Source organism: Trichechus manatus, unplaced genomic scaffold, assembly GCF_000243295.1.
Source record: "Trichechus manatus latirostris isolate Lorelei unplaced genomic scaffold, TriManLat1.0 scaffold00007, whole genome shotgun sequence".
NCBI lineage: Eukaryota > Metazoa > Chordata > Mammalia > Sirenia > Trichechidae > Trichechus > Trichechus manatus.
The window spans coordinates 13,717,067-13,743,243 of record NW_004443943.1 but is presented as its reverse complement, the minus strand read 5'-3'; the positions used below and the strand labels follow the sequence as shown (position 1 = coordinate 13,743,243).

The 26,177-nt window shown below is 38.4% G+C and overlaps 1 protein-coding gene across 18 annotated transcripts in view; it reads left to right on the top strand.

Moving 5' to 3' along the window:
* The window catches only part of SGMS1 (sphingomyelin synthase 1), a 323,258-nt gene that overhangs the window by 190,974 nt on the left and 106,107 nt on the right, over positions 1-26,177 (top strand). For all 18 annotated transcript variants that reach the window (XM_023739618.1, XM_023739632.1, XM_023739610.1 and 15 more), the window contains one exon: positions 17,552-17,633. The gene's annotated coding sequence lies outside the window, so the exon portion shown is untranslated. The remainder of the gene's footprint in view (positions 1-17,551; positions 17,634-26,177) is intronic.

The following is a 26,177-nucleotide window of genomic DNA, read 5'->3' as shown; positions in this document are numbered from 1 at the left end:
ATGTTGGGGTTGTGAGGGGTTGGGGAGTCAAGACTGGTTCTGGACATAATCTGTATTAATTAAAATAGATACCTGTTCGATCTCTGGAGAAGTTCAGCCTAGACATTTTTTTTTCTTTTAATTGAGAGTTATGACAGAAGAGATGATATTTAAAACCATGGGATTAGTTGAAGTCTCTGAAAGTTCTCAAAGTGTGATAGGGACCCTTGGGGGTCTTTGAGACCTTGAGAAGGGGTTTGCAGAGTTAAAACTATTTTCATAATAATACTAAGACGTTATTTACCTTTTTCACACTCTCTCCCAAGCAGACAGTAAAGTTTTCCAGAGGCTACATGTGACATCATAACAGATTGAAAGCAGACATAGATATGGGAATCCAGCTATCTTCTATTAAGCTGGACATAGAAGAGATTTGCAAAAATGTAAAATGATACCACTCTTCAAACTAAATATATATTCTTTTGTTTTGGAAAATATATTTTTCATTAAAAGTGTTATCTATGTTGACATGTAGTGGGTTTATTGTTGCTTTTAGAAGAATTAATATTTTTTAAATTCTCATATTTCTAATGTAATTATGGATAGATACAACTCTCAAACAAGAGCTCTTTGGGTTCCTCAGAAATTTTTAAAAGTATAAAGGGTCCCTAAGACTAAAACATTTGAGAACCTTCAACTAATGATAATTAGGGGAGACGTCTGAGACTTGAATGACCTGTGGGCACCTCAGGAAATAAAGAAGAACCCACAAAGGAGACTGAGAAGGAACTGCTAGAAAGAAGGAAGAGATCCAAAAGAGTGTATGGTGTCCTGGAGGCCAAGTTAAAAAAAAAAAAAAAATTGCTTCAAGAAGAAGGGATGGTTAGCTATATCACACGCTGTTGGTAGGAAGAACTGAGGAAAACTTACCATTGGTTTTGGAAATGTTAGAGGTCACACTGGTGGTTTTAAGATGGATAGCCTCAGTAGATTGGTAGGAACAAAAGTAGGCTCAAGTGAGAATGAAAGGAAAGGAATTTGTATCTCAATTTAGACTCCTGAGAGGGAGAATTGAACTTAGCACATCTCTTCATTTCAAGGCATATACCATAATTTGCTAGCTAGCCTTCACAGTTACTATGCACAGGAATCTACCTCTGCAAAAACAGCTGTGAAATTGGGGATGTGTGGTTTGAGGAACTGGTACAAGACATGGTTGCTTGATCTCTTGCTGTGGGTAGGATAATTTTCTTCTAAAAGAAGTAAGAGGTTATTTTCCCTTGTTTTAAGAAACATGGTTATATAGAGTTAGTTGCTAAAATAAGTTTTTCTTCCTTAAAATTACTGTGTCCTTCAAAAGGAAGAACTGAATTTATTGTATCGGTTTCTTACATATTATTAAAGCTTGAAAAGCTTCCATTACCATTTCTTGCAGTATTGGTCTGGCAACAGATTATTTCAGTTTTCATTTATATAAGAAAATGCCTTTATTTTTCGAAAGATATTCTTGTTGGCTATAGGGGGTACAGTGGTTAAGAACTTAGCTGCTAACCAAAAGCTCTGTGGCTCAAATCCACCAGCCGCTTCTTGCAAACTCTATGGGGCAGTTCTCCTCTGTCCTGTAGGGTCACTATGAGTCGGAATCGACTCAATGGCAACGAGCTTGGGTTTTTTTGTTTGTTTGTTTTATAGAATTCCAGATTGACTCCCCCCCACCCCCAGCTCTTTAAAGATATTGTTCATTGTTTTCTGGCTTCCTGTTTCTGATGAGATGTTAGCCAGAATTCTTATTATTATTCTTGCATGTGTAATACGTGTTTTCTTGTTACTTTTAAGATTTTTTTCGTTATCTTTGGTTTTCATGTTTAGGTGAGGTTACCTTGGGTTAGCTGAGCTTCCTGCTTCATCACATTGCTATTTTTGATCAGTTTTGAAAAATTTCGACCAGTGGTTCCATACATATTTATTTCTGCCCCAAACTCTCTACTCTCCTTTAATATGTAAGTTAGACCACTTGATACTGTCCCACAGGTCATTGAGACTTTTTTAAAAGATTGTTCTCTTTCTGTACTTCAGCTGGAATTTTTACACTGACATATCTTCAAGTTTATGAGTCTTTTTTTTCAGTGTTGTGCGAAATCTACTATTAATCCAATTCAGTGTGTTTTTCATTTCGGGTGTTGTAGTTTTCAGTTCTAGAATTTCTATTTAGTTCTTTTTTACAGTTTCTGTATCTCTCCTGAAATTCTCTATTTCTTTACCCATGATATCTATCTTTCTCTGCAGATTATTTAACATATTTACCATTGCTATTTTAAAGTCCTTTCTAATTCCATCTTCTCTGTTATTTGTAGGTCTGTTTCTGTGGGCTGACTTATCTCTTGATTATGGAGATATGTTTTTAGTTTGCTCAGTGTCTGTTAATTTTAAATTTTATAGTAGATGTTGTGGATGCTACATTGTAAAGACTTGGAATTGTGTTATGTTTCTCTGAAGAGAGTTGAGCTTTGTTCTGACAACCATTTAAATTAATGATGAATCCCTTTAATGTTGTGTAGGCTTATTTTATTATTTTATTTTTTGCTTTACTATTTGCATTTTACCCATATTTCCTATAGTCATTATTATTTATTCTTATGCTTCTGTGGTTTCAAAGGAAAGTCTGAGGGCTTTACTAAGCCCCTCTAGCCTGGCAGATTTTGAGCTTTAAACTCTGATTACTCTGAGGTACACAGCTGTTGAAATCTGTCATTGGAGTCTTACCCAGTACCTGTGTAGTTCTGGGTTTAGCCAAGGAGTACAGAGTTTATATGCAGATTTGAGGGCTTCACCCTCCATAACATCCTCCTTTTTGGAATTTCCTTCCTTAATTTTCAGCTACCATGGCAGGCCCTTCATCTGACTCTTCAGGTCAATAGATGCCTCAGACTTGGTTGTGCACTAGCAGATAAGGTGTATAAGTGGAGATTATTATGCAGTGTCATTCCCTTCTTTTAAAGGTTGTAGACGCTCCACTTTCTGCCAGTGCTTTCAAAAAGCTGATTTTTATATTTGTCCACATTTTATAATTGCCGTTGGATGGAGGGCAACTCTGCTATCACAAAGTTGGATCTCTTAAAGAATTTATTTTGTCTGGTTCATTTCAGTCATTTCTAAAGAGGTGTTGAATCTCATTTCCACTTGGAGTTTCAAAAATCTTCAAGTCATGTATAACAGACAAAACTGTTGTTACTGGCTAATAGAGCGTTATCTAAACACAGGGCAGTATTTATTATATAATTAGTATTTATGAAAATAAATATAAGATTAAAGCACAGTCTAAGATGAGAGATTTGATCATCTCTCTAATTTAGGCAGGGGCTGATGTTAAATACCCACATGAATTGAAGTTAAGCATACTTATTATATGTATTTAAAGATTCTACTGTAAACATTGGAAATAAATTTCAAGTAACTACTTCATCGTTCCTAATGCCTGGCTGCCAATTTATGACCTGCATAAATAACCTTTAAGAAAGGAGACCTCACTTTTGAAGTTTCTAATTATCCCTTGATGCAATTTGGTCGCTAAAATCGCTGGTAAGTTAGCACAGTTCTCAGAGTCTAGTGCCAGAGAGAAATTAGGTCAATTTAAAATATGTCATGATCCAGGAAAAGTAAGAATGCAGTTAGAAGGTGAAATTAACACCCTCAGTAATTGATACTGTTTTGCTTTCCTCTGTTGATGCTCACCACAGGAAGATGAATTGTTATAAGGATATGGGTAGGAATGTGTGAACATTTAAGGAGATCAGAAACTTTTTTTTTTTTTTACTCCATCAGCAAAGCTATGCTAAATAATATCATTGTCCTGTTTCACATTTCCCCTGTATTATGATGGTTCTTTCAAAGTATTGCCAAATTGGCAGAGTTTTTTGTTTGAAATAACTTTAAAGGAAACTCCTTGCAAAATAATATGTGGTCATTTATAAACTGAAGAAAATACTGATAAACCAAAAGGAAGAAAATTAATTATCCCTAATCCCTCTACCAGGGACAATCACTTTTGGAGACATGTATCCTCTTAGTTATTTTTGTTTTAATATACAAAAAAAGATCACAGTACCCGTATTTCAAAACCTGGTTTTTTCCCCACTTACTTCAAGCAGCCCTATGTGTCCAAATGTGTATGCGTTTATAAATGCTATGTATAGTTATTTAAAAACTGCGCAATTTTGTAATATACTGTGACTAAAGTTAGAAAAACAGAGTACCATTTTAAAAAATGTTATCGCGCTTTAGGTGAAAGTTTACAGCACAAATTAGTTTCTCATTCAAAAATTTATACACAAATTGTTTTGTGATATTGGTTGCAATCCCCACATTGTGTCAACACACTCCCCCTTTCCCTTCCACCCTGAGTTCCCTGTGCCCGTTCATCCAGTTTTCCTGTCCCTTCCTGCATTCTCATCTTTGCTTTTGGGCAGGTGTTGCCAGTTTGGTCTGGTATACTTAATTGAGCTAAGAAGCACGTTCCTCACATGTGTTATTGTTTGTTTTATAAGCCTGTCTAATCTTTGGTTGAAAGATGGACTTCATGAGTAGCTTCAGTTCTGAGTTAGCAGTGTGTCTGGGAGGCATAATCTCAGGAGGTTCCTCCAGTCTCTGTCACACCAGTAAGCCTGGTCCTTTTTTTTGTGAATTTGAGTTTTGTTCTGCATTTTTCTAGTGCTCTGTCTGGGACTACTGCTCTGTCTGGGACTGGGGCTCTGGTGGCGCAGTGGTTAAGCACCTGGCTGCTAACCAAAAGGTCGGCAGTTTGAATCTACCAGCCACTTCTTGGAAACCCTATGGGGCAGTTCTTCTCTGTCCTATAGGGTTGCCATAAGTCAGAATTTACTCGACGGCAACAAGTTTTGTCTGGGACCCTCTCTCTCTATCGTGATCCCTGTCAGAGCAGTTGGTGGTGGTAGTTGGGTACCATGTAGCTCTGTTGGGCTCAGGCTGGGGAAGGTTGTGGTTCACGTGGTCCATTAGTCCTTTGGACTAATATTTCCCTTGTATCTTTGGTTTTCTTCATTCTCCTTTGCTCTGGACAGGATGGAACCAGTAGATGTATCTTAGATAGCTGCTCACAAGCTTTTAAGACCCCAGTCACCACTCGCCAAAGTAGAATGTAGAACATTTTCTTTATAAACTGTATTATACAATTGACCTAGATGTGCTCCGACACCATGGTTCCCAGCCCTCAGCCCTAGTAACTCTGTCCTTCCAGGTATTTGTATGTGTCTAGGAAGCTTCTATGGCTTTGCCTTGGTCAAGTTGTACAGTCTTTCCCAATATTGTGTGTTGTCTTTCCCTTCTAGCACTTGCATAGTATCTAGTTAGTGATTTCCCCTCCCTGCCATCCCCCTCCTTGTAACCATCAAAGATTGTTTTTTTCTGTACGTAAACCTTTTCTTGGGTTTTAATAATAGTGGTCTCATACAATATTTGTCCTTTCGTGATTAACTTACTTCACTCAGCATAATGTCCTCCAGGTTCATCCATGTTGTGAGATGTTTCAGGGTTTCATCATCATTCATCATCTTTATCTTGGCATAGTAGTCCTTTGTGTGTACGTACCATAATTTGTTTAGCCATTCGTATGTCGATGGGCACTTACGTTGTTTCCATCTTTTTGCTATTGTGAGTGAATAATGCTGCAGTGAATATGGGTGTGTGTATATCTATTCGTGTGATGGCTCTTATTTCTCTAGGATATATTCCTGGTAGTGGAATTGCTGGATCATATGATATTTCTATTTCTAGCTTTTAAAGGAGGTGCTATATCGTTTTCTGTAGTGGTTGTACCATTTTACATTCCCACCAGCAGTGGATACAAGTTCCAATCTCCCTGCGACCTCTCCAACATTTGTTATTTTTTTTAATTAATGCCAGTAGTGTCAGGGTGAGATGGTATGTCATTGTAGTTTTGATAATGCATTTCTTTAATCGCTGATTATTGTTAGCATTTCCTCATGTCTGTTAGCTGACTGAATATCTTCTTTGGTGAAGTGTCTGTTCATATCCTTTGCCCATTTTTTTTAACTGGATTATTAGTCTTTTTGTTGTTGAATTGTTTAAGTATTCTATAGATTTTAGAGATGAGACCCTTGCAGATATTTCATAGCCAGAAATTTTTTCCCAGTCTGTAGTTTCTCTCTTTACTCTTGGTGAAGCCTTTTGATGAGCATACATGTTTAATTTTTAGGTGCTTCTAGTTATCTAGTTTATTGTCTGGTGTTTGTTTATTGTTAGTTATGGCTTGTATTGTATATATGTCATGCATTATGGTCCCTAGTATCATCCATATTTTTTCTTCCGTTTTAGGTTTTATATTTAGGTCTTTGATCCATTTTGAGTTAGTTTTTGTGTATGATGTGAGGTATGGATCCTGTTTCACTTTTTTACAAATGAACATCCAGTTTTGCCAGCACCATTTGTTAAACAGACCGTCTTTTCCCCATTTAGTGGACTTTGTCAAAGATAATTGACCATAGGTGGGTGGATTTATGTCTGGGTTCTTGATTCTGTTCCATGGATATATATGTCTGTCATTGTACCAGTACTAAGCAGTTTTCACTACTGTGGCTGTAGAGTAGGTTCTGAGATCAAGTAGTATGAGACCTCCTACTTTGTTCTTTTTGTTCAGTAATGCTTTGCTTATCTGGGGCATCTTTCCTTTCCATATAAAGTTGGAGATTAGTTTTTCCATCTCGTTAAAGAATGGTGTTGGTGGTATTTGAATCGGGATTGCATTATATTTGTAAGTCGCTTTGAGTAGAATTGACATTTTCACAATGTTGAATCTTCCTATCCATGAGCATGGTATGTTTTTCAATTTATATAGGTCTCTTTTGTTTTCTTGCAATACTGTTTTGTAGTTTTCTTTGTATAGGTCATTTATGTCCCTGCTTAGATTTATTCCTAAGTATTTTGTCTTTTTAGGATCTACTATAAATGGTATTGTTTTCCTGATTTCCTTTTTGAAGTTTTCTTTGTTGATGTGTAGGAAAAATAGAGTATCTTAAGATAAAGAAATTGTGTAGGTACTTGTTTTCAGTTTATCCAGCTGGGTATCTTTGAATACGCTAGAGCCTAGGACAATGAAAATTTTATCATTACCAAAACCACATTTGCTTTTTTTTTCTTTTTTAAGTTGTAGAGCATGGGAGAAACTCCTTTGTAGCCTCTACGTTAACAAACCTAAGAAAGGGTGGACTGTTTGTATACTGTTTAAATCTAGGGGACAGTTTGCTTATTGGCATGTGAACATAGCTTTCTTTCATTGGCTTTATTATGTCTGTGGTATAGGCTGGAAAAGCCCCAAATTTACTCTGCAGAATCATGTTTTCTGATCTCCACAAGCTATGTATTTACTCCTTCAATCCACAGTGCCATTTTGAAATGCCAAAGCCTTCTATTTAATCAGTCTTGGATTGCCAGCCATGTATCTGGATGTTGAACAAGGCAGCTTTCTGGGATTTTGTAGTATAGCTGAGAAACAGACATTGAACAAGGGTTTACAGTGTCTGGAGAGTAATGAAGAAGTTCATCGTTATGCAAGTGTAGAGCAGGTTTCTTGGCCTTATTTGGGATGTTTAAGAAAAGCTTCTTGGAGAAAGAGATGTTTAAATTGACCTACTAAATTAGGAGTGTATGATGTGTGCTCAGCTACTAACCTAAAGGTTGGCAGTTTGAACTCACCCAGCGGTGCCACTAAGGAAAGTCCTGGTGATCTGCTTCTGTAAAGATCACAGCTAAGAAAACCCTATCGAGTGGTTCTACTCTATAACACATGGGGTCACCCTCAGTTGGAATCAGCTTGATGGCAATGGGTTCTGTTTGTCTGTTGGTTTGTTTGTTTTTAATCAGGAGTAAGAGTTAGGTTGGAAAATGGGATGGGAAAAGTCAGAGAGAATCTTCCAAGAGGAGGAACTGTCAGAGATGGAAGCCAAAATTCATTCAGTTCCTTCTGTTCATGACTATTTTCTTTTGTTAGTTTCTTTTGGAACATCGAGATGATTTTTCCAGTAATCATGCATGTAAAATATTTGGTAAGACAGGGATCAACAGTTCTGAGTCATAATTGACAAAATATCTTACAAATTAGTTCTTTGAACATGTCTAACTTTGGATAAATGAATACTGAACAAATAACATCACTTCACTCTCCTAATCAAGAGCCTGAGCTGAGCCCCCCACAGACTAGGTGCTCTTTGGATTGGCATCCTTCGGGGTACTTGTTGCTTGCTAAAGTGTTGTCTCTAGACTTTTGATGTAGGTTTTAGTATCTTCCTCTTTGCCTCTTTCGTATGCCATAGCATTTCCTGTTTAGGCCGGTGACTGTCTAGGCCTAACTAGAGGCCACAGTCCTGTCTCTGCCTATTTGTATAAATAAGGTTTTATTGGAACACAGCCATGCTCATTTATTTGCATATTGTCTACAGCAGCCTTCACACTATAACGGTAGAGTAGTTGTGACAGACACATTATGACTTGGCAAAGTGTAAAATATTTACTATTTGGTCCTTTATAAAAAATGTTTGCTGACCCTGATGTAGGCATAGCCCCATAACAAAATGCTCCTACATAATTTCTCTATTGTGGTTGGTGTTTCTTCTCTCTTCTTTCTTTCATTAGTTCTTCTCGTTCTCTACTGTCAGTCTGCTGTTTGTCATCTCTGGTGTCCAATTTTCTCTATCCTCTCTTTTTTCCTGCCGGTTACCCCAGGCTGTGCTAGTAAATAAATGGAGTTCACACATCACATTACATCTTATTACATTGCGTCACCATCAGTCTTTGTCTTGGCTCTTCTCAACTTAAATTTTGATCACTATTCACTTACAGAGGCTTTTTCCATTATTTCTGAGTTTATAGTGCTCTGGACAAGAAAAAGCATAAACTTTAGCTCCAGTAAAAGAACTGCGTTTAAAGTTGAACACTGACACTTAGAAAGTAGATCGACTTAGAAATGTTACTTTACCTTTTGGAACCTTCGTTTCTTTATCTGGAGATAATGCTACAGCTGCCTTACTTACATCAGGCTCACTGCAAGGATCATAGCCTACAAATGCTGTGTTTCTATCATCTGCTCTTTTCTGTACAGTTGAGGGCACTAGATGACTGACTTCTTTCACTTATATGCACTTGTGAAAAAAAATATTACTGCCTCTAACTTTAGTGTGGAAGCAGTGGGTTTTGTTTTTTATTTTGAAACTTTTGCTCAAGTAACAATTAGGAAACTATTCTTATTAAATATGGACTGGGTAGGAAAGCATCAAGCTCAAATTATCTGCATTTAAATATCTATGGCAAAAAAAAAGTCAATATTATTGAATGGCAGCCCTTTTAAGAGTATTTTAAAACCAGAAGCACTGAATTCTAAGAAGGGTAGAAAAGATCAAATGATAATTTAGAAATTAGAGATATTTTTATTCCTGGATGACAGGGTAGTGGGTAGTATTTTTGTCACAGTTCTTTTTATGTGATATAAGTATCATGCAATGGATAAAAATGCAGACTTTTGTGGAATTGAGTGTAGAGGACAAGGAACAGACTTTGCCAGGCTGAAAATAATATATACCATATTTTTACTCAAATAACGTTTGTTTGCCAACCGTGCTCTCCCCCTCCAGGTATTTTGGTAAATGCCTCTATGCCAATATGTTTTACGTGTTGCTGTAAAAAAAATTCAGCATAGCACGCTTAGGAAAATACCTTATGGGGAGAGGGCGTGATTGACAGACAAACCAACGTAGAAGGCACGCTTTATTTGTGTAAAAATATGGTACTATTGAAGTACCTGGCCTGTTTTGTGAAAGTAATGAGCCTACTGATGCTAAGGAATTTTCCACTACCTTGCATTAGGGTTCTACAATAGAAAAAAAAAAGGTTACCTGTGTACATTTTATTTATTTGGAAAGGAGACAGTGTTTTCAGGTCTGACACAGAGAGAAGAAAGTAGAGGAATAACCTTGTCTTCACAGGCCACGGGACAGTGAGTTAGAGGAGCAGGTTCATTCACGATCCACTCTGCAGAAACCTCATTAGACTGTATTGGTTACGTATTTTGAGTTTCGGTTTCCTTTTTTTGTAAAAGTGGAAGGAAAGTATCTACCTTTTTCCACAAAGATCTTGTCATCCAGCTGGGTATTAAAACTTACTTGTGTTAGAGTTTGGGAGGGTGGGCAGTTGAATTACACTCCTTTCTCATCCAATTTTGGGACCAATGCATAGGCCAGTGGGAGTTAGATAGAGATTTATTAGAAATAAAGCTGACCAATTGGAGCACTGTGGCCAAGTTGGTTTCCTAGTATTTTCTGCTTAAGTTAGACCAATTTTCTCCTCTTCGTGTGGAAGGCAGCAGCTTATGAAATCCAGGAGAGTCTGGGCCATGTTGTCTAGTCCCTTTTCCCAAACTCAACATTCACATAATTCACTCTTCTTCCCCCAGGGAGAAGGTAGGAGAGAAGACTGGATTGTTAGGCTAATGGAAAGTCTACCAAATGGAGACTTGAGACCCGGGGGATGGAGGTTTCCCACTAACAGTTTGTTGAATGGATGCATTGCATGAATAAATGTGCCACAGCTTCCTCATCTGTAAAATGGGGATAAAAATAGTAATATGTCCTGTAGGGCTGTTGACAAGATTAAATGAATTAGTATGTACAGCATTTAGAACAGGGCCTAGTGGGTGGTAAACAGTCAGTTTGGGCTATTTTTATGCTTAATAGTATTATTAATACTTAGTGATATCATGTCTAAGCAATCTGATGCATTTAAAAGGGTTCATTAATGTTATCAATTAATGTTCTAGCAATGGTAATGCTTGTAGAGGTTTAAGTTCATGTCGAGGAGAGAAAACTGGTTATACTGGAGAAAATGAGCCCTTATTTCTTTTTGGCTTATTTTGAACATATGTTTGTTCTTGGTACTGAGAAAAAGATTAGGATGGAAGATGGTGAGTGAAAGACCACTTTCTTTTGAAGAAAATTGCTATTAGGCTGCTGGGAGAGTTCCGTAACAGGAGTGTTAACCTTTCCTCAATGTTCTCGAGGATTATGGCATGGTGGTGGTGTAACCCCTTTGTTTGATAACTCCCAGTGCTGCCTTAAGGGCACTGTTGTTACACGAAAAACAAGTTGTCATTTATTTTAAATATGGAAGTTTCTAGGAGAAAAGAGAGCTCTGGTCTGCATTCTTAATAGCCTATAAAAATACATGCTGGAAATTTCTCTCTTTTCATCAGTTGCTTGTTTAGATGTGGTTGCTTCTGCCGAAAATATTAGTAAGCATCGTTTGCTTGCATTCAGACAGGCTTCTAATTTACAGCACCTAGCAGATTCTGGCATCATAGGTGCCCCAAAAATACTTGTTGGATGAATCAATAAATTTATGAATAGAGATATATAAAGCAGTGAACTAGACATGCTTGCATAAGTGTCTGTGCCAGCCCTCTTTTGATCCCCCCCCTTAACATTTCATTGAAACAAAAAACAAAAAAACATCACTCCTAAGAAAAGGCGGCCTATTTTAGGAATGTCTCAGTTTACTTAGAAAATACTGTGCATTGCTTTTGAAGAATGAATTGAACATTTAATATGAATATTTTATTCAGTGTTATTTTTCTCTTGTCACAGAGCTTAGTTTTTAGAAGTAGGAGCTTTATAGTGTCACAAAAACTTAGCCCTGTTTTTTTCCCCACAGAATATTTGATACCACTCTTCTCGTTATTTTTGGTGTTGAAGGTAGAGATTGGTAAACCTGTATAAAGAAGCCTAGGAAACTGGTGGCTCAGGAGTGCCATTACCTGAGTGACCCTGGACAGGTCAGTTAGAGTCTGTGGGTCTGTTGTCATCTGTCAACGGAGAGGCTAGCACTAGAAGATTAATGAGGTTTTTCCAGCTTTCAAATGATGTGATTGCAGGATTTCTTCACCAGTTTCCGCTTACCTAATGGCCTGTCAAGGTTAAGAGGGCTCTGGTTAGGTAAGTTAGTCTTTGCCATATACTCTGTGTTTGAGCCATGATGTGTCTGTCAGTTTGTTGTACTGTGGTGGCTTGCATGCTGCTGTGATACTGGAAGTTTTGCCACTGGTATTTCCAGTACTAGCAGGGTCACCCTTGGTAGACAGGTTTCAGCGAAGCTTTCAGACTAAGACAGACTAGGAATAAGGACCTGGTGGTCTAATCCTGAAAAAATTGGCTAGTGAAAACCTTATGAATAACAGCAGAAAATTGTGTGATATAGTGCCGTAAAGTGAGCCCCTAAGGTTGGAAGGCACTCAGAATATGATTGGGGAAGAACTGCCTCCTCAAAGTAGAGTTGACCTGAATGACATGGATGGAGTCAACCTTTCGGGACTTCATTGGCTGTTGTGGCACAACTCAAAATGAGAATAAACAGCTGGAAACATCCATTAATAATCAGAATGTGGAATGTACGAAGTATAAATCTAGAAAAATTGCAAGTCGTCAAAAATGAAATGGAATGCATAGAGATTGATACCCTAGGCATTAGTGAGCTGAAATAGAGTATTGGCCACTTTGAAACAGACAATCATATTGTCTACTAAGCTGGGAATGACAAATTGAAGAGGACTGGCATTGCATTCATCATCAGAAAGGACATTTCAAGATTTATCCTGAAGTACAGCAGTGTCAGTGATAGGATAATACCCATACCCCCACAAGGAAGACAGTTAACACGACTATTATTCAAATTTATGCATCAACTACTAATGCTAAAGATGAAGAAATTGAAGATTTTTACCAGCTTCTGCAGTCTGAAGTTCATCAGTGCAATCAAGATGCATTGATAGTTACTGGTGATTGGAATGAGAAGGTTGGAAACAAAAAAGAAGAATCAGTAATTGGAAAATATGTCCTTGGTGATAGAAACGACAGTGGAGATCGCATGACAGAATTTTGCAAGACCAACAACTTCTTCATTCCAAATACCTTTTTTCAACAACATAAGTGGCAGCTATACATGTGGACCTTGCCAGATGGAATACACAGAAATCAAATTGACTACCTCTGTGGAAAGTGACGATAGAGAAGCTCAGTATCATCAGTCAGAACAAGGCCAGGGGCCGACTTCGGAACAGACCATCAATTGCTCATATGCAAGTTCAAGTTGAAGCTGAGTTAGAGCAAGTCTGTGAGAGCCAAAATACAACCTGTCTCACCTGAATTTAGAGACCATCTAAACAATAGATTTGATGCATTGAACTCTAATGACTGAAGACCAGATGAGTTGTGGGATGACATCAAGGACATCATACATGAAGAAAGCAAGAGCTCATTAAAAGGGCAGGAAAGAAAGAAAAGACCAAAATGGTTGTCAGAATAGACTCTGAAACTAATATTTGAATATATCATGGACTGCCAGAAGAAGGAACAAGTCTGTCTTGGAAGAAGTATAGCCAGAATGCTCCTTAGAAGCGAGGATGGCGAGACTGTGTCTCATGTACTTTGGACATGTTGTCAGGAGGGTTCAGTCCCTGGAGAAAGACATCATGCTTGGTAAAGTAGAGGGTCAGCGAGAAAGAGGAAGACCCTCAACGAGTGGCTGCAGCAATGGGCTCGAACATAACAATGATTATGAGGATGGCGCAGGACCGGGCAGTGATTCATTCTTTTGCTATGAGTCGAAACTGACTCGATGGTACCTAACAGCAACAACAACAGTAGGGGAGGGAAGCAAGGGTCTCATCAAAGATAGTTGAATAAAAGCGTGGATATGTATATAAAGGCAGGATTACTCTCCCAGGCCCTGGCTCGTGAGCCTTGTACTTCCTCCCCCCTCCTCTCTCAGAAGGACAGGGAGTAACATCGGGGATGCATACCTCACTTCCCATCTGTATTAGTTATCTGTAGCTACATAACAATATTACCTCAAACTTAATACACATAGATTATCTCAAAGTTTCTGTGGGTTAGGAGTCTGGGCATGATTTAGCTGCACACTTTGCAAGGCTTCAATCATGGTGTCACCTGGGGCTGCTGACTTATCCGAGTTTCAACTGGGAAAGGATTTGCTTCCAATCTCTTGTGGTTGCTTCAACAATTTGGTTTCTTGCAGGCTGTCAAATGGAAGCCTCAGTTTCTTGCTGTTAGCCGAGACCACCCTCACATGGCCTTCTATGTAGATAGTTCACAACTTGATAACTTGCTTCTTCAAATATAGTAAGAGAGAATCTTATAGTACACAGACATTACAATCTTATATAATGTGATCACATACATCCTGTCATCTTTGTTGTATTCTGTTGGTTAGAAGCAAATCACAGGTCTTGCCCACACTCAAAGGGAGGGGATTACACAAGGTATGGATAATAAGAGGTGGAGGTTAAGGGGGGGCACAATTTGGAGTCTGCCACACCTGATGGCTAGCCAGGAATATGGCTTCTCTTTATCTTTACCCTCCTCTCTGTCAAGTCTCCTACTTGACTAGAAGCATGTCTGTCATACCTTCTGGCTGTTTTTCTTCTGACCTGTAGAAAATTCAACAACCTGGAGTGGCTTTTCCTCCTCTTTTCTGCTATAGAAGTGTAGTGAAAAGGTAGCAAGAAACCCTGTGACTTAGTAAGCAACTCTTAGGCCCTCAGGAGCCCTCCCTTGATGGCTGGCATTTTAAGTGTGTGACACATTCTCTAAGGAGGTGTTTCTAGGTCATAGTGTGGCTTATATAAATAACCTAAGTGAGGCCTTTTCAGTTTTTGTGGTCTTACTGACCACAGAACACTGTCTCCCATGAGGAGGCCCCAACCCCTGTTAGTGAACCAATTCCTTGACAGAAAAGAGGCTAAGAATCCAAAACTCTCATGTCTTCTGGTTGCAAGAGTTTTATCCACTTCTGCAACCTTTGTGTGAATGCCATCCTCTAGCACCTTAGCTGTTGAATGCTCTTGGTTTTGATGCCTGCCAGTCTCCCTCCACCTTGGGCTAGCAGCCTTGGCCTCTCCCTGGAGGGTAGAAAGTGCATACAAAAGAGTGTGTTCTTTTTAGCCAGGTTTTTGCTTGACTATTGTGGAATCTTAACAATATATATGAAGTGTGATTAGGAAGTCCTGGGCTTTTAACAATCACAGCTAGAACTTATACATCCAGATTGTTCTGTCCAAGTGTATCAGCTAAGTTAATTGTGCCTATTCTGGTGATGCTGCCATTGCTCTGCACTCTTTTAAATCAACTTCATCCCAATCAATTTATAATCCTCACCCACCTCCAGTGCTTAGCACCATGTCGTCTGAAAAATGGGTAGTTCATTTAAAGCCTATTGTTGAAGTCACTTGTAATTCTTTGAATAACCATGGCGGTGACAAATTACCATCTTTGGGAATGAATTGGATTCTTTGAACCTGTTAAAATATTTTTCATTATAGCAAATGAAGTGGTTTTTGTTCAAAACTCAGGGGTAACGACTGTAATGAGACAGATTTACCAAGCATGATGTCCTTCTCCAGAGACTGGTCCCTCCTGATAACATGTCCAAAGTATGTGAGACGAAGTCTCGCCATCCTTGCTTCCAAGGAGCATTCTGATTGTACTTTTTCCAAGACTGATTTGTTCGTTCTTCTGGAAGTCTGTGGTATATTCAGTATTCTCCACCAACACCATAATTCAAAGGCATCAATTCTTTATTGATCTTCCTTATTCATTGTCCAGCTTTCACATGCATATGAGGCTGTTGAAAATATCATGACACCTTAGGCCTTAACGTGACATCTTTGCTTTTTAACACGTTCTAAGAGGTCTTTTGCAGCAGATTTGCCCAGTGCAATGCATCATTTAATTTCTTGACTGCTGCTTCCATGGGTCTGTATCTTTGACAGTTGCCCAGTGAGTGCATGGCATTGCACTGAGCACCAGAAGAATTAGCACCAATGGAAATGATGCATTCCCTCCTTTCAAAAAACTTATCATCAGAAAAAGAAACTTAGTACTGACATGAAGAATGCTAACAAATGCATAGCTAGAGCTTTCTGTTTGCACATGTTAGTAAAGGCTATCAACTAAGATGAGCATTTTTAAATTTGTTTATTACGCCATTCAGATCAACTTAGAAAAGTTTTATATTGTCAGAAGTATGATTTGAACCTCTTTCTCCAAAGTGTTCACATAGGGAAATAGTCGATGAATTTAATCGACTAACCCAACATGATTTCAATTGTAACCTCGAATTTAATAGACTGTCTGCCATAATTGCAGTAGTAAGCACACTAATTGTTTTCGTTTAAGTGCCTCAAGAGGATCCTGCATGACTCAACAGAATGAAGCTGACAGCTCATTTCAGAATGTATTTTCTTGGAATGAGCTCTACTTGCATCTAAAGGGAGAACGTGTTATTGTGAAGATAACTGAGCATTAATAGGACAGAATTCTAGGTCTTGGTTTTGTTTAGGTCTATATTTTTTTGATGAGTATTGTAAAAAATCATCAATATTTAATAGAATGTTTAATAATAAATAAAAAATTATACTTGGGAAAGTATTTTCTAATGAGAGATAATGTTGACAGATGAATACTTTCTTTTTTTTTTAAAGCCGTCCACTTGTGGTATTTCTGTTATAGCAGCACTAGATGGCTAAGACAACCCTTGTTGTATCAAAGCATGCTATACTTTGGCAGATTATATCTTTCGTCTTATTTTAGTACTCAGAACCATACTTTGTAGCAGAGGTTAAGTTGATCCTCTTTTAGAAATGAAATTGAGGCTGGGAAAAGACAGATGGATTTTTCCCAAGGTCACATGGCTAGTAAGTGATAGGATTTTGAACCAAGGTTTTATTTGTGTGGTGTCCTTTGGTAGATGTTGACGATCTTTTCTATCCTATAAGTTTTAAACAATTTGAGAAATGTAGAGCGAGGGTTCAGTGGGAATCAAATAGATGATAGCTTAATTACTGATAAAGCAGGGTTGGAAAACCCAGAAGGGTCACTTACCTCCTTTTCTGAAACTGAAACATGGATTCAACTCTAGCAAATCTGACTTAGTCATCCAGTAACACCTGGAGAGAAGCTGGAACAGAGAAAGCTGGCTCTCCCAGGGGTAGGCAGCCACTGTCCTGCTTTCTGAGTGGAAATTAGCTGGTTCCAGGTGTTGGAGGAAGCTGGAGGGAGGTCCTTATTGCCTAGATCAGTGCAGTGGCTAAGCGCTAAGCCAGTGCTTTCTCCAATCCTATCAAAGCAAATAGTCACTTACTTTTGGGAAAAAGTAAAGAGAGAGAAAATGGGTTACTTAGTACTCTCCTTCCTAGGAGTTAGACTAAAAATGTCCTCCTGAAAACCCAAGGGAGAGTATTTTAAGGGTTCTCGACCCCAACCCTCAACAGTAAATACACTGTGTTTTTAAATTTGTTTTCTCTTGGGATGATCTTATGTTATTATTGTCTTCTTTTTTGTTTTTAGAGAAAAAGGAAGAGATAGCTATATTTTTCTCTGTGCTTTGTGATGTAAAGAGAAGAAAAGACTTAACACATTGGAAACCAAGAAATGGCCTTTATTAAATATATAACTAATAGTATTTTTTCTAATTGTGACAGGTGATGAAAAATGTACTGGAACAGTGGGAGAAGCTGGTAGCTTATAGGAAGCCAAGATGACCAGAATTTTCTAAAGTAATCAGTAAGTAATTTTTTCTTTGAGCAACCACGGTAAAAGGACAATCAAATAACTTAAAAGTCTAAAAGAGAAAATAAAAAATAAATACCCACACACTTCAGAAAATTGGTGCTAACATTTGAGAAATTTTGTTTTTACATTTTTTTTTCTTGGTAAGATGTATTCATTTTAGGTACAGTGCATCCATTTGGTGGAGAGAGCAGAAATATTTAAAGAATTAAAAGAGTATCCCTACACAAGGTCAGCTTTTAATTTTTTGATTGAAAGGGACTTGCTCAAGTGCAGAAATTCTTGGTCCTCATGGTTCCTTGAACCCATTTCTCACTTAAGTACCTTTTGTGGGTATATTGGAGATGAGTGTGAACAAACTGAGTGAATATGAATAAAATTGAACTCTTGGTCTATGCTTTTCTCCTTATCCTGCTATGTATATGTCATTTTCTACACATTAGAGGACCTTAATGTTTGCTGATTATCTGACAGTTACTTGTGGTCGATTTGGGTTTCATTATGGTAGTGATAATAGTACCGGGGCTAGCTTAGCGGAAAGATAGCACATTTTTGAGTCAGAGAGTTCTAGGCCTGACTCTTGTTCTTGTGCTTTTTAGTATTAACTCACGCTCTCAAAACCTCAGTTGACTCATGTGTGTATTGGAGATGATGTATCTCTCCGGAAATGAAACACTGTGTGGATAGCAGTTAGCGCTATGACTGGTATATAATAGGGGCACAATAAATGTCATTACTTTCCTATATTTGGGTTATGACTTACAATTTATAGGCCTTTATTTTGACTCAAAAGATTGGCAGTCTTGAACTCCTTAGCTGCTGTCAAGCAGTGGTGAGTTAACATTGTAGGTAGTGATGTGCAGGTGAATGTTAACAAGTTGGACCCGCAGGGAGGAGGGTTTGCAGTGTTTGTGGACTTCCATGGCCGATTTCAAGCTACCCACGAAATGTCACCAAATGCAGAGTTTGGAAAAGGTGTATCATTTCCTACCATACAGGTACGATAATTGTAGATAATATCAAGTGCGTAGGTAATAGTAAAACATTTAGGACGTGATGAGGTTTGACTATTATTACCTTTGTTTTTAATATAATTTAAAGTTTAATTTTATTTTTAATCATGGCTTTGCTTAACATCTGGCTTGCAAAAATCCTGAGAATTTAACAATTGGCTCTAGTGAGCCTGTGTGAAGCAGCTCCAGCACACCACTGACTGTAGGTTTCCTGTTGCGCAGACAGTTCTAAGCCACAATTCTTTAATTATCCGTCACAGCCCTGGGGGTAAGAGTTTAGATTGATTGATAAAAGTACGGCTTGGTTTTGAATCAGTGCTTGGTCACCCAAGTTTTCACACTTATATAACTTCTGAAATTGAGGATAAGTACTGAGACCAATTTAGAATTTAAACCGATTGGATTAGGAGCGTGACTGGAGTTGAAGTTGTTGTCTCAGCACACCTTGCCTACCCTACCCGTTGAGTGATGTACTTGGAGATAGGTCAGACTGTTGGTTCCCTTTTGGACTTACTTTTCTCCCTTCCTGGACTCTCTCGATTCTGACTTCCTTCAGGTAGTGCCACTGCGAGGACAAACAGCCAGGATTCCTCCCAGCTAAGCTCTGCCTGTCGCTTTGCTTTTGATTCAACAATGAAGTTTAATGAAAAGTGAGTTGCTTCCAGAGAGGTTAAAACAACAACAAGACCTCGGCAGTTTAAAGTTCAGACTGGCTTGATTAAAATCTTAGAGAGGAAAATGGAGGAAAGAAAGGAAACTGGACCAGATAGATGCCTCAGTGTTTCTTCTAGAAGCCATTTCTTCAGTTTTCTAACTTGCCCTTTAGAAGGGAACAGTTGAAGCCTGAAATTGCTAAGTAACAACTGAGATCGTGGTGGTTGTTTTTATTTTAAAGTCTCACCCACCTAGTTCTCAAAACACATTCTTTATTGAACCTTAAAAAGTGCTTTGGATATTTCAAAACATTCGTTTTGTGTTAATTCCCTGGTAGCTGAATCAGACTTACATAATTTTAAAACATTTATTTCCTTTATTTCCTCTGAAAACAAAAGGTATTTGTAATTCCCACTGAGTCAGGGACGGACTTGGATTATTTCAAAAGTAATTATTTTCCATTTCAAGAGGAAGTTTACGGTTAGAAATTTGAGAGACTTGCATCTGGATTAAGAATGTTGACACGTGTCTTAATCAAATTGAGTAAAGGTGTCTTTGGTAACTTTGAAAAGCAAACATGAAAGTAATAATTAACAGAGGAATTTCCTCACAGATGAAACATTCTGATTTAATGCTCAGGCAAGGATGTTGTTGTTGTTGTTGTGGAGTTGGCGCCAACTCACGGTGACCGACATGTAATAGAATGAGCCCTTTTTAAACTTCTTGAGAAGTTAAGAAACTGACCCCTTAGGGAGTGAACAAGTAATAGAGGTCAGAGGAGACAATGTAGATGTGTTTGTGTGTATGTATATGTGTGTGTGTGTGTGTGTGTGTGTGTGTATAGGAGAAAACTATTAGAATAGAGGAGAATAGCTCATGGTTTTGAATAGTGGAATAAAGGTCATTAAATGCATTTTCTCCATTTAAGGAGTTTTAACAAATTATAATTAAAAATTTAAAGATAATTTAGGAAAGATATGTGTTGGGGGACAACTGTCATAATAATAATCATACTCTTGTATTTACTGAGTGCTTTTATGTGGTAGGCGCTCACTGTTTCAGATGTTCTAAATGCATCTTCTTAGGAAGAGTCGAGGATTATGTCCATTTTACAGGTGAAATGGAAGCATCGAAGGTTGACTTGCTCGAGGTGGGTGGGAGAGCACCAGAGTTCTAGTTCGGGCTCTGCTGGAGCCCTGGACAAGGCCTGGGTCCTCACCAGAATCATGTGTGGGTATAATGAGACATCTAAAAGATTGTGAGAACTGCAATAAGTACCATAGAAATGGAGTGGCTGCTTTTTATAAAAGGAGGCGTTGTGCTTTTTTTTCTCCTTCAAATAATATTTTATTGTGTTTTTGGTGAAAGTTTACACAGCGGTTTAGGTTCCCATTCAACCCTTTCTACACAAATTATTCAGTGACATTGGTTACATTCTTCACAATGTGGAAACATTCTTATTGTTTCCATTCTGGTTGTTCCATTTCCATTAATCTAGTTTCTCTGCCACCTTACCTTCTCATCTTTGTTTTAAAGTAAAATTGTTGACCATTCAGGAGGCCTTCTTTATCATTACTGGAGGGAAGGAAGCACTCCTCTAGCCATTTCCATTCTCTTTGTGATAAATTCTATTATTGTCAAAATGTTCACAGCTCCCTCTTACCAACCAACCCTCCATCCCTGTGGGAGGGATTATACTTTTCCCACCCTGCTGGCAACTGTCTTGACCATGGAATTTATTTTGGCCAATAAAATGAAATGGGCCAGTGAAAATGGCACATGCCACCTGTCATGGATTGAATTGTGTCACCCAAAAATACCTGTCAACTTGGCTGGGTCATGATTCCCAGTATTGTATAATTGTGTATCATTTTGTAATCTGATGTGATTTCCTTATGTGTTGTAAATTCAATTACTATGATCTAATAAGATGGATTAGTGGCAGTTATACTGAGGAGGTCTACAAGATTGGATAGTGACTTAATCCAATCTCTTTTGAGATATGAAAGAGAGACACGAGCAGCGACACATGGGAACCTCATACCACCAAGAAAGCAGTGCCGGGAGCAGAGCACATCCTTTGGACCTGAGGTTCCTGCACAGGGAAGCTCCCAGACCAAAGGAAGATTGATGACACAGGCCTTCCTCCAGAGCCAACAGAGAAAGTGTTCCCTTGGAGCTGATGCTCTGAATTTGGACTTGTAGTCTACTGGACTGTGAGAGAATAAACTTCTCTTTGTTAAAGCCATCCACTTGTGGTATTTCTGTTAGAGCAGCGCTATATGACTAAGATACTACCCAAGCAGAAGCTTTAAGAGCCATGGCCTGATTCTGCCATCTCTCTTTTCTGTTTGCTACAAGACCCGTATATTCCAGTTAAGGATGCTCTTCTGCCTTGGTCCCAGAGTGAAGACGATATTGAGCCCAGCCACAGTTCACCTGCAAGGGACCAAACAGTAGGCAGAAATAAGCCTCTCTTGTTGGCCTCCAAAATTTTAAGACCATTTGTTATGGTAGCATAATTTAGCCTATACTTATATGCCCCCTTTTGACCCTTTAGGCACCATCCTCTCCCCCTTTCAGGCCCAACATACACACACATATACACTTTGCATGGATAGCTTCCCCTTTCAACTTGAGGGACAATGCTCCCCACCAGCTGTTGCACTGCAGCCTTTCCCCTGCAGTGAAGAAGTCAACCCTTACCAGAGGCTATCAGTCCAAATGAGGCATTTACATAGGTATTTAGGGTTGACCAATATGACCATTTATTTTACTCCTCAAACATGTATTGAGTATGTTCTGTGTCAAGGTCTGAGGGGAGATTTAAAATAATCTGAGCCATGGACCCAGCCTTCAGGAATCTTAGAGTGTGGTACGGCGGATCCTGTGTATCCAAGTAGGTAAAAAACAAGGAGACAATATCAGGTGCTAAAGGAGAGTGCACGTTGGTCATCAGTGACTTGTGTTCATTTAGCTGTACCCGCTTTGTTATATGTCGTCCTCAAGATGTTTTTAAGCATCATTGCTTTGTGCTGCATTTTAGATCGCCTTATTGGAGCCCTGGTGGCACAGTGGTTAAGAGCTCGGCTGCTAACCAAAAAGTTGGCAGTTTGAATCCCCCAGCCGCTCCTTGGAAACCTTACGGTGCAGTTCTACTCTGTCCTATAGGGTCACTACGAATAGGTATCGACTCGACGGCAACGGGTATAACAGGTATATTCACAATTTGGAGTTTTTAGTCAAGCAGTTTGTTCTGACTTGTTCACTAATTGGTGTATATATCCTTTCTTTCAACATATGTTGTAAGTTCTTTAACTTCATAGACCAAATATCTTAAATTTTTTTGCACAACATAAATTGCATAACACACTATTACAACAAAATTAAGCCCTTAGTAAACTATTGACAGTTTTCTTTTACTCCCCATCAGGTTATCAGTTCTCTTTTCTATGATGTATGAAATGGAGTTCATTGTTAGTTGGGTTATTCCTTTCATTTTTCTTTTTATGGTGTCTAAAAGTGATTAAGGCTCTGGCATGGAAGAACCAGTTTGTCTTGGCTTAGGAATGTTGCTAGCTGCTATCAAGTCGTCTCCCAACTCATGGCGACCCCAAACATAATGGGATGAGACGCTGCCCCGTCATCAGTTGCAGATCATACTGTTGTCTGATCCATAGGGTTTTCATTGGCTGATTTTCTGAAGTAGATCACTAGGCCTTTCTTCCTAGTCTGGTTTAGGAATACCTCACTTTAATTGTAATAATTTGGAGTTGACCTTTTATAATTTCAGGTCACATGTTGTCATGGACTGAATTGTGTCTCCCAAAAATATGTGTATCAATTTGGCTAGGCCACAATTCCCAGTATTGTGTGATTGTCCATCATTTTGTCAGCTGGTGTGATTTTCCTATTTGTTGTAAATCCTATCACTATGATGTTAATGAGATGGGATTAGTGGCAGTTATGTTGATGAGATCTACAAGATTAGATTGTGTCTTAAGCCAATCTCTTTTGAGATATAAAAGAGACAAGCAAGCAGAGAGACAATGGGGACCTCATACCACCAGGAGAGCAGCACCGAGAGCAGAGCACATCCTTTGGACCCAGGGTCCCTGTGCCTGAGAAGCAATTTGACCAGGGGAAAATTGATGACAAGGACCTTCCTCCAGAGCCAACAGAGAGAGAAAGCCTTCCCCTGGAGCTGATGTCCTGAATTTGGACTTGTAGCCTTTTAGACTGTGAGAGAATAAATTTCTCTTTGTTAAAACCATCCCCTTGTGGTATTTCTGTTATAGCAGCACTAGATGACTAAGACACATGTCTAATGATCTGACATGTGTTAAGGAAATCTAACTTACTTTCACATTCCTAGTGAGTAGCCCTGGCACTGGACCATGGAGTAAAAAGGTTTAGAGTTCTGTCTGACTAGTAATTTCTGTGTTAAGACCATGTACGATTTAGCCTTTCCCATCTTTTATGATTGAAGTCAGCTACTTTTTTTTTTTTTTTTTTTTTTAATCTCATTACTTTGGACCATTTCTCTACTTTGATTCCAAAAGTCACAGGGTTAATTTACTATTAAAGGCACATGTTGGACCATTGGCTTTCAAACTTTTTTGTCCAAGATGCCCAGTAAGAAATGGTTGTCAGCCTCAGTCAGGGGAAGGAGCACTCGGGAAGCTGCGATGTTTTATTGGTAATTGTGTATGTCTTAGATTGAGTGCTGTTGACTTTAATGTTATGTTTCACGATTTAAGTATATTAAATATAGTCTCTTGTAGGTTTCAAATACTGCATAACCAGAAATCTTTTAAAAGGTGTGAAATACAGTTAACTGTTAATGCTGCGAGGTGCATCCTTTCTTAGTAGGATGTAGAAAGTCCAAGTCTGGTTATTGACTGTGACTGCCCACTAGTCCTTTCTCTTCTCTGCAGAGAAATTTAGATATTAACAGCGTCTGAAAGATTAGCTCTCGTTCTTCTTCCCTATAAACCCAGCTCTGTCTGGCTGTTATGAGCATTGGAGTTGGCGCTTTAGAGTCAAACATACATGGTTTCGAAGCTGGCTCGGACTCATCTTGCCATTTGACCTTGGATGTACAAACATCTTTACTCCTAATTTCCTTGTGGGTTTAATGGAGTTGTTAACACCAGCTTTGCTGTGGTGTATATGGATTAAATGTGAGATAATATGTGTAAAATGGAAGATAATGTCATTACCAGATGTTGAGTGTGTTTTTCTTTTTCTTGGAATTTCAAATACATCTTTCCATAGGAACAGTGTTATAATGGGGTTTGAGTATAGTATTAGAAATATTATTAATAATGTTAATAGAAATTAATTCTATGAGAAGTATATTAGTAGAAATTAGAAATATTAATAATGGAGATATTAATATTTCTAATATTATTGGCTAACATATAGTAGTCTATTAATATTATAAACATAATAGTAATGTTATACTTCAGATAAATCACTGAATTAAATAGGTTTTTAAGCACTGGCCAGAGAAGCCAACCTCTGTTTATAACATTTTGTCACAAGCAAAATACATTTCAAGTGCCACATAAAGAGTTCATCGACTTTAGGCTCTAGACGTGAACTTTTAGAATGTAATTTATTACCAGGTTGAGGGCTGCTTGAAGCTTTCACATTAGACATAATATGGAATTTGTTGATAGGTAGTGATGCTTTTTGGGCAGACAATAAGGCCTTCTTTTCCCTTCTGGGAAGCAAACCCACCTTTTTCTGGAGAACTTACTTCTCTTCCCGCTAATCCGACTAGGTGGTTCTAGTGTAGGCCTGCCAGTCATGGGACACTGGCCACTGGGGTGGATGCATGGCCCAATCTGGACCAATGTGAGTGTGGACCAGTCATGACCAATGTGAGTCTTTCTTGAGAATTTTCTGTATTACAACTATGGAAAGAGGAATAGTCCCTCTTAGTGGCAAAGCTGGGAGTTAAGTAGAAGAAGGCAAACTTTAGGAAGTGGGACAGAGCCAACCTTTAGAAGCAAAGATGAGAGATGGCAGTTTTTTGCTGGTGGAGTTTCTTTTGAGTTGATCCTAAAGCCCACCTATCCCTACAGCCTTTCAGTTGCTGAGTTATTTATAGTCAATGTGTCCTACCTTCCTTTTGCCTATTCCGCTTCAAGTGCCATTACTAGTTCCTACAAGCTAAAGAGTACTAACTAATTCATTTGGTCATTTATATTGAGAATATTTATTTAGGAAGCCAGTGCCTTTGTCATGGACAATTGTAATAAAATATTTAATTGTGTAGTAGAATAGCTGACTTATGACTTGGCTTTTTGAGAATAGCGGTAGTGTTTATTTCCCTCTCTGTCATAAAAGCAGAAATGTAGTAACACTAATCAAAGGATACTAATGACTGTGTGTGTTGAGGGTGAGTGGAGGTATTGTGTGTGTGTGTATCTCATAATGACTTTTCACAGAGGTTTGTTGTAATGCAAATATCATATAACTTTTGACTTTAAAACATGAGTTGCCTTGAAGAATTGTCCTTTGCTACCATTTATGGTTAGGATCACTTGTAGATAAGCAAGTAGGTTTTCTTTGTGACTGTATCACATACATTGAGAGAGATGTTAATATTTAAGGAGGAATTAGTACTTAGCAAAATTGTCAAATATGTATGTGTGTGTTCCTTACTTGAAACGGGAGATAGAATGACTTATTATCTCTGTTGTCTTCAGTGGGTTAGTGTTTGGGGAACTAAGGTTTTATGTGATGACACTCTTTTTGTAATCCTTCTGTCATGGTTTGAATTATGTTCCCCCCAAAATTTGTGTATCAATTTGGCTAGGCCATGATTCCTGGTACTGTGTGATTTTCCTGTATGTTGTAA